At 44.2% G+C, this 8,603-nt stretch overlaps 1 protein-coding gene and 1 long non-coding RNA gene across 2 annotated transcripts in view; one reads left to right on the top strand and one right to left on the bottom strand.

The window, feature by feature from the left end:
- Window positions 1-288: 288 nt before the first annotated feature.
- Window positions 289-8,603, bottom strand: part of LOC121659373 — a 15,433-nt gene continuing 7,118 nt past the window's right edge. The window contains exons 2-3 of the long non-coding RNA XR_006014301.1: window positions 1,867-2,084; window positions 289-709 (exon numbers count right to left, since the gene is read on the bottom strand). This is a non-coding gene — a long non-coding RNA (uncharacterized LOC121659373). The remainder of the gene's footprint in view (window positions 710-1,866; window positions 2,085-8,603) is intronic.
- B3GAT2 (beta-1,3-glucuronyltransferase 2) overlaps window positions 8,113-8,603 on the top strand; it is an 18,942-nt gene continuing 18,451 nt past the window's right edge. Inside the window, exon 1 of the mRNA XM_042017388.1 lies at window positions 8,113-8,318. The gene's annotated coding sequence lies outside the window, so the exon portion shown is untranslated. The remainder of the gene's footprint in view (window positions 8,319-8,603) is intronic.

Below are 8,603 nucleotides of genomic sequence, written 5' to 3'. Positions count from 1 at the left end.
AGGAATAGGATTATGTACAGAACACCTGGCTATGAAAGAGTACCATAGAAATGGGCCTATAACAGATAACAAAAAGAATCTAACTCTTCCGAGTATCATATGGAAGGCATGGATGCCAAACAATGTCCTTCACATGGCACTGATAAGATCTTGATCAGAGCAATATTTCTTGTATTGGAGTCCATGTTTTAAGAAATACACAGAGGCAGTGAAAAGACCTTCATTTACTACGAATTAAAAAAAATAATTTCTAACAAAAAAAAAAAGGTTTTTGTAGAAAAGCAGATATGAAGGGGAGATATTTGTGCTAGTTATCTAAAATGTTGCTATAAACAGGAAAGTGGTCAGCTATTTTCCATTTGCAAGGAGACAGTAACCTATGAACATACAGTAGCAGTAAGGCTTATGTTAAATATCAAGAGAACTTTCTTACCATGCAGTTAAGTACTGCATCAGGAGATGGATGGATTTTCATCATGGGAAGTTAAGATGATTGCTCCTGGCTTGAGACCAGTGGTTGGTCTACATTTCCTTTTGTGTCTGGCATCTTTACAGTTTGTTTCTTCCTAGCACATACCTTGATTTTTAAAGCAATTCAGTTTGTGCCACATTCAAATTCCAGCTGCAAGCTCTTTGTTTTGTTGGCCATATGCTTTCAAGTGCAGAGCAGTGTGCTGTGCTTGACAAGCAGGAAGGCTCCAGGGACATTCTGCTGGGACAGAGAAGAAATACTGGGAAGGTGAATGAACAGGGAAGGAGCAATATATTATCTCTGTGGCTTGGTGGCAGTGCTACAAATACCACCAACACAGAGCCCATTCCTCAGTGCCGCTACACCCAGCTGATCTCGAGCTGAGTGTGCGAGCTCAGTGCAAGGGTACTGCGTAACTTTTGTATTTATGGTGTTGTGGCCACTGCTAGGGTTCAATGAGAATTTCGGTGTGGGAGAAGATGCCATGAACAGATGGAAAGGCAGCAGTAATCCACAGACATATTGACAAGGCATGCAGGCCAACTGGGTGCTGACTAAGACCAGCTGTCCCTTCTTTTTCATCTAGAGTATTTGAGAGGAAAAAAGAGGCAGAGTTTCAAGTAACACTCCCAGCCCATAAGTTTCTGCTTGGTGTTGATATAGTGTGACTCTTTTTTCACAGCCTGTCTTATCCATGACAAGGATGGCATCATCACTACCTTAGAAGCATCACCATTCACAGTCTGCACCAGGAGGCAGCAAACTCCTCTTTCTTTTAGGTATTGGATCTGTACAGGCAAGCCTGTCTAGAGGAGAAAAATGTGAGCTTGATGGAGATGATTTGAAAGGTGCCTGCTTTTCCCTAGCCATAGTAAATCCTCAGCTGTTTTGGGACTGTAGGGTTATTGGACAGAGATCACACCTTCGTATGTGCCTTTTGCATGTTGCTGCCTAATGTCTCCCAGGATCTGATACAATTACTTATAAAACACATATAAGAGTATATGGTAAAGAGATATCTGAGTTTTGCCATCTAGCTCCCCAAACTTCATGGAGGTGTGGGGAGGCGGGTGTACGCTCTAGGTCTTTGAAAAGATGTGACAGTTTCCAACTGCTCAAACACTACAGTGCCATAAATCACTCAGAGTTGCCATAAACCACTTATCATCTCAAAGGTACGTCCTCAATATTCATTTTCAAAATACATCTCTATAAAAAACAGAGCAGTGTCAGCCAGTTTTTTCTGCATGGTAAGGGCCAACCCAGAATTAAATATTATGTTATCAAATCTCGCCAAGACAAGAAACTTTCCTATCTGCGGGTTCACAATATGAGGTGTCACCTGGCTGCCTTGAAAGAGAGCTTGAGAGCCTTGTCATATAATACCCACTTACCATGGTGATTGCAAGCTGTCTCAGTGCTACTGCTGTCAGCCCAGATCCGGTTTTGAACAGTGAGATAGAAGATAACAGACTCATGCAGCGCTGATTTAGTGTTCAGGTAGGCAGGATCATGCTTGCTGAGAAGTTTGCTTGCATCTAGCAGCGCTGATTTAAGTCCATGCTTGGTTCTGCCAAAACTATTCATTCTGTCAATAAAGCCTCAAGTAGGTCTGAAACATAAAGATGCGTGAGGTTCCTTTATGATTTCAAGAGAATCTGGAGCAGAATCTTTGACTTCTCAAGGACAAAAACCAAGCTAAACCAAGCCAAACCAAACCAAGATACAAATCATCAACTTGAGGTCCTCAGAAAAAAATCACATAATGGTGAAAGAAAACATGTTCTTCATGAAGAGCTCCATAGAGTATCCTGAAACTGTTCCTCTTTTGAGGGCATTTCAGTAAGTTGCTCTTTGAGACCCAAAGAAAAATTTGTATGCCTCAACACTCATCTGCTTGGGTTCTTTTTTACTGTATCATGTAGTCTACTAAAAGATACATCTCCTTACAAGCTCACTTGACTTTTGCTAGGACACTGGTGCTACAACAACATTACCTCATTAATATAACATTACATGACAAACAAAAGATGGAATAAAACATTCAACTCTCTTCATATGAAGACCAAGGGTCAAGTAGCCTTTTTCAACCATGCAGCTTTTAACTTTCATCTCTTTATACCCAGGGCCTCCTCAAAATATAAGCAAACTGAGTAGGTACCCACGCACAAGGAGAGATCAGGGGCTTCTGATACAAGTTATGTGAACACAGGGGAGGGCTGGCAAACAGCATGAGAATGGTCCTCTTTAATATTATCCAAAAAGGCCAATTTAAAAGAAGATTAAGAGTTTGCATTTCTGCTAATATTCTTGTAAGCTGGTGGGGAGAACAGGGAGGGACATTGAGGGGATGGGTTCTGCATGAATTTGTCTAGGTTGAAAAGCAAATAAACACTTTAATTTTTGTGTAACTATATTGCCCCTGAGGGTTGTCTCTGGACATCATGTTTTGCTCAGCCCCATGAACCTTTGCCACTCGAACAAATGCTGTAGTTGTGAGATGTTGTGGAGGGCTGTGAGCCCTTGGCACAAGAGCCCTCTGCACTCCCTTGGAGGAGAGAGGCCTGAGGGCAAAAAGACCTTCCCCAGAGATAAGCAACCTTCCTCTGGGTCATGGTGACAAAATGAACCACCCCCAGCATGCCTTGTTTCTTTATGGTGACAGCCTGTACCCAGTTGGCTAGTTGGTTTCTACCCCACCCCTTGCTTTTCTCATAAAAAGCCCCTGTTTCTGCCCCTGAGCAGGGAGATTTTGTCCCTGGCCTTCCCTTCATGGGGGCGGCTGGACTATAAAAGCCACCTCTGTGGAATTGCCATACGAGGCTCCTGTCTCTCTGTCCCCAAGTTCACCTTGGCTGATTTCACAAAGAGCTGAATCACATGAGCTGATATCACTTGTAGCAGAGAAGTTGCTACACCTGCTGAAATCCCCTGCTGCCCAGGGAGGCCTGCCACCGCCCCTGGAAGAGCTGTTCTTTGCAGGACGCTCTCTCTAGGAAGGTCGCGGCACCCCGGTGCTGACCAGCATCGGACCCCCTGTGCTAAGATGTCACCTGGAATGTGGCTCAGTGCCAACAAGAAGGTCACTGGCACAGGTTTCAGATGTGTTTGCTGTCAGCAGATGTTTGGTGAGAGCATTGATTTCTATCCATACCTGTGCCTGCAGGACCTCCTCAGAGCAGGTTGCTTGTACATCCATTTCCTGCCTCTTCCAGTCCTCATCACCAAAGCCCATGTCACAGAAGGATAATTAAATCTTTTCCATTCTGGACTCAGCTCTGCACTTCAAACTTACTTCGCCTTGTGTATAACAGGTTTATTTTCATCTAAAACAAAAATATTTAGTTTTGTGATGGCTTCCATCAAGCTGTGCTTAGCCCTGTTCACTCTGCACATCCACCTCACACTGTGTCACACCATGTCATGCCTGCCTCACCCTGCTCTTTCCCTACATGGCATTTCAGAGCTCTGGGAGGCAGGTGTGACACCTTGCTCATACCAACCACCCATGACCACAGAGGTCCAAATGGGCATTTGCAGCTCTTTTTTCCAGGAATCTGTCACTGGTTACTATAGTGATAAACAAGTTGGCTTATTAGGAAAAGGAACAAAGAACAGAGAAAATTATTTCAAAATGGCCTACTTGCATAGATAAACATTCAATCTCACTCCTCATTTTCATCTTGGCCAGCTGGTTTCCTGTTTCTGGAGCAGCAGGGACACTGTATATGTTATATGAGCAAGTCCAGCCCAGTCTCCACTGCCTGTGTTTTCTGACACACAGCGTCCTGTGTGAGGGCTTGGGGCTTCGTCTTCTGAGTTGGATGATTAAACTTCTCAGGGGCTTCCATATCTGGATAGTATAGGAAAATGTGCTTTCTTAGAAAAACTGTTAGGAGGTCTAATGAGGCTGAAATAAGTCTAAAGGAGCAGAAATGGACAGAAGAAATTATGCTTTTGACATATCCTGTGCTGGGGATTCATTTTTTTACCCCTTGCTGATGGCAAGATACCTCTGTGCGGACACTTAGGGTGGTGATCTGTGCCTGTCAGATGGCAGAACATCACTTTCTCTGTAGGATACCTGGCTTACACATTGGTCTTTTGAGCCTTAACTAACGTGTAATAAATCTGTTCTCATTTGAATCCCTGGAAACACAGTGAGTCCACTGAGATCAGGCTTGTGCCCCTGAGTGTGCAGTACACAGTGGATGTTCTCTGACACTCCCATGGGATGCAGCCTCAATGCCTTTTTTTTGGCTAATTACACATTTTGATTGACTGAGCGATGCCAAAAGGTGTAACTGCAAACACTAGAAACTACACTGCCTATATTTCATTCAGACAGGCAGGCTATGCTTTTGCCTGCTGTGATTTGAGTCACCTGGCATCTGGATTTACCCATCACAGAAACCAAGTTGATGAGCCCCCTTTGCATGCCAGAGATAATTACTCACCTCCAGTCACCACCAGTCACTGCTTTTGAAATAAAAACATGAAACAGCCCAAAGAAATTAACCATCCTTCGGTTTAATCTATTCAATTACAGCAATGTGAAATAGAAACTATTTCTCTGCAGTGTTTTATCCACTAGTTGAAAATAATTGCACATTTTTATGTTTATCCAACTGATTTTGCCTCTGCTTCCCACGGGACTGTAATAGTTCTATCAGCTGCAGAATCTATGAAACAATAAATTTTAATAGCTTTATTTCAAATGCTATCTTATAACTCATACCAACTTTCCAATAATTGGAAAAAAAAAAAAACCCAAAACAGCACAGTTTTTAATGTACTTAGCTTTAGTGAATCCTGATGTTCAGAAACTGGGGAAATTTAAATGGAGCAAGCAAAAGGCTTGGCCAGCTTGTCCCCTCCTAGGCATGTCCAGCTGAGAGGCTGGATGGGAGTGCTGGGTTGCAGCAGAAGTGTCCAGAGAGAGCTGCCTGATGGGTGGGTGACCCCGAGTCAGGAGGGAGAGAAAAGCAAGAAGAGCTGAATTGTTTTAAGACTGGGGAACAGTACATCTATTGCACAGCTAAGGAGACTCTGCTGCCACATCTATCCTTTTCTACACATACTGGAAAGACTGAAAGCAATGAAGAAGAAAGGAGCCAGGGCACACAGTTGCTGGCTAGCATTACACAACCCTTTGTGACTGCATCCAGACAGCATCTGCTGTGTGCTCCTGTTTGAAACAAGCCTCTGTGGGCCTGTAGAGAATGTTCTTAGGGATGGGGTTTCTTTGTATGTGTGTGCATATCCACACTTGCACACACAGGCTGCTTTCTAGGACTGTGTCAAGCATTCTCCTGCCAGAGTCAGGCATCCTCCGCTGGTAAGAAGCACAAGAAACTGAAGTAGAGGTAGCTTTTTTTGAAAACAAATGAAAAATTGGATGCCAAGTCCTGACACATCTCTGAAAAAAATCTTTGGAGAATGGGGGCAGCAATCACAACACCATAATAGATGAGCCAAGCCATAAACTACTGCAAACGAACAATTCTGGACCAGATCCTAAAGAGGAATGCCTGCCCACACACTCTGATACTACCCAGAATATGCACTGTGCTGCATGCTATGTGTGAAACCATAGGAACAGCCTGAGTCACACAGTGATTGGTACCATCCATCACAAGTTAGAAACTCATCCTTTGTTTCAGAGTTGCACCTGAGGCCTCAAATCAAATGTGACAATTTTTATAATAACCAGTGCTAAGGTGTTCAGCTGAAAAGACTATCTCTGTAGACAGTTTGTCCCCACAAATGGAGTGGTTATTTGACTGGGTTCTTCCAATTTCCAGAGGAAGAACATTCTGCTTTGCTTATCAAGAAGCAACAATTTAATAAATAGCAGTTGGTTTGTATGTAGTGCCTTCATTATCTTTTACCATTCCATCTAAAATAATCTACACATGAAGCTAACAGAAAATGCTGCTGCATTATTTGATATCACACCCGATGTATCTGGCTCATGACCTCCGAGCCTGTTCTGTGGCACCTGAAAACATTACAATGGTTCTGAGGGGAAAATGTAGTTGTTGCAATTTGTTATCAAATCACCATGTGTCTCATATTGTTGCTACATCAACCGTGATAGGAGTAAAGGCAGTAAATATTTGTTACCAAGCGTAGAGAAACACACAGTTATCAGCTTTCAGGAACACAATTAAAGAGGTGGAAGATCCCCACAGAGTTCATCGGGATACCTCCCTGGTGCTTACTGTTTGTGCTCCTTCCTAAACTGCTGCAATTATGTTCAGCTATTCTTATTGCTGCCTTTACTAAGGTCTTATAGCCATCAACTATCAAGTATCCTCTACAGGCTCTGAATACAACATACAAGTTAACTAAAGGTAGTATTTTTGGATGAAAGGTAATATAAAGGGAAAAACAGTACTTTTAAAATATTTTAATATATTTGGATATAAAGAATGCCAATTAAACACATCCATTTGTAACCCTCAGTTTCTAGGTTCTGCCCCAATAAGTTTTTGAGAATCCTGACATGGTATCATAGCATATCTAGGAGTGGCAAGCTTAGAATTAACTTTTCCAAATGATTGCTGACTTTCAAATGAGAACAAGCAATGTCTTCTTGGTATGTTGCTTTGGTACACATGTTTGCATTATTTGAACGAATTATCTCTGTAAATAGAATTGTACTGGAAATGAGAAAACAATGGTGTGCTCAGTCACTGGAGAGACACAGTTTAGGTGATTGTCCTCTAGATAAACTGCATCAGCATAAAACTAGCAACTGTAATTTTGTGTCTGAGATGCTCTTGATTTGAATATATCGAACTGTTTATGCTCACTCCATTCCTCCATATTATTTCATTAATCACATAACAACCCTTCCACTCCTCCACTAAACATGCTAGCTCTAATTAGCTCTCTGCTACACAGATGTTTCTTCATTTAGACGTTCAGTGCCTGGCCAGGTGTCACCCTCACTTTCTCATGAATTTCAGCTTACATTACATCCCTTCGATGTCCTATCTGTGTGTGTCCTTTCGAATAACAAATTGATTGGGGATAGATATGAATGATAGATAGACATAGTGTCCACATTATCTACATTTGTTATACTCATGCAAATGTGAAGGATGATTATAAAACAGGAACGAAAGCAGTAGTGTAAACCCAGGAGGCTGGTGTGCATGCATCCCAGATTTCTGCAAGCCATGCTATTCCTACCAAAAAGTCAAAGTATCAGTGACGAATCATTCTATTTCTTATCTCAAATAGCTCGGAAGCCAGTAAGAACGTCATTCGATCTCTACATTTTAATCAGAGAGCCGTGGAGAATTCAGTAATTTGCAAACACTGCTGCTGCGCTTCTGTGTTCTTGTGCAGCATGAAGTTTTAAAAGCATAATTCGAGCTGTGAGGAAGTGTTTAGTTATGACAGCAGGGAGTGTTGAAAAATGCATCAGAAACTTCCCTGGGAGGAAACGGTTTGTAAGAGGTTTTAGATGTGCATTTCGTGTGTGTTGCAGCATCTGATGAATGCCTTTTTACCAAAATAAAGACAGGTGGATTATTACGAAATTGTGATAGACGTATGCTTTGTAAGAAGGAGCTCTCAAGTCCATACGATCTCCGGGGAAGATGCACGCCCAAACAACGGGGAGACGCGGTCCAGGGAGTGCGGGCTCGCAGGGCGGCGCGGGAGGTGCGGGGCGGGGGCCGACACCGACTGACGGGCACCGAGGGGAGCCGCGGAGAACCGCCGCCTTATCTACAACCTCTCACTTCGGCCGGGGTCGAAAATATTCCCTCCTTTAAAAAAAAAATCAAACCGAAGCAGAAACGAGGCGACCGGCTCTCCGCTGCTCCGAGGGGTAAGTACTGGGGCACGGACCCCTCCGCCTACCCCAGCCCTGCCCGGCCCGTCGGACGGCCGGCGTTGTCCCGGGGAAGGCGTCCCGGCCGCCGGACGAAGTTGTCGCCGGCCACGGAGAGAAGGAGAACCCCGTCCCCATCCGAGTCCCCCTCCCTGCCGGCCGGACCCCGGCGCCGCGCCCGAGGGCGCCGAGTGCGGGGCTGCCGGAGCCGCCGCCGCCCTCTCCCCGCGGCGCCCGGGGCCGGCAGCCGGAGCGGGGAGGGGCGGGAGCCCCCCCGGCCCC

This window comes from Corvus kubaryi, unplaced genomic scaffold, assembly GCF_017639235.1.
Source record: "Corvus kubaryi isolate FWS band 111438036 unplaced genomic scaffold, C.kubaryi_AGA036_p1.0 split3-73, whole genome shotgun sequence".
Classification (NCBI taxonomy): domain Eukaryota; kingdom Metazoa; phylum Chordata; class Aves; order Passeriformes; family Corvidae; genus Corvus; species Corvus kubaryi.
This window is presented reverse-complemented; position numbering and strand designations above follow the sequence as displayed.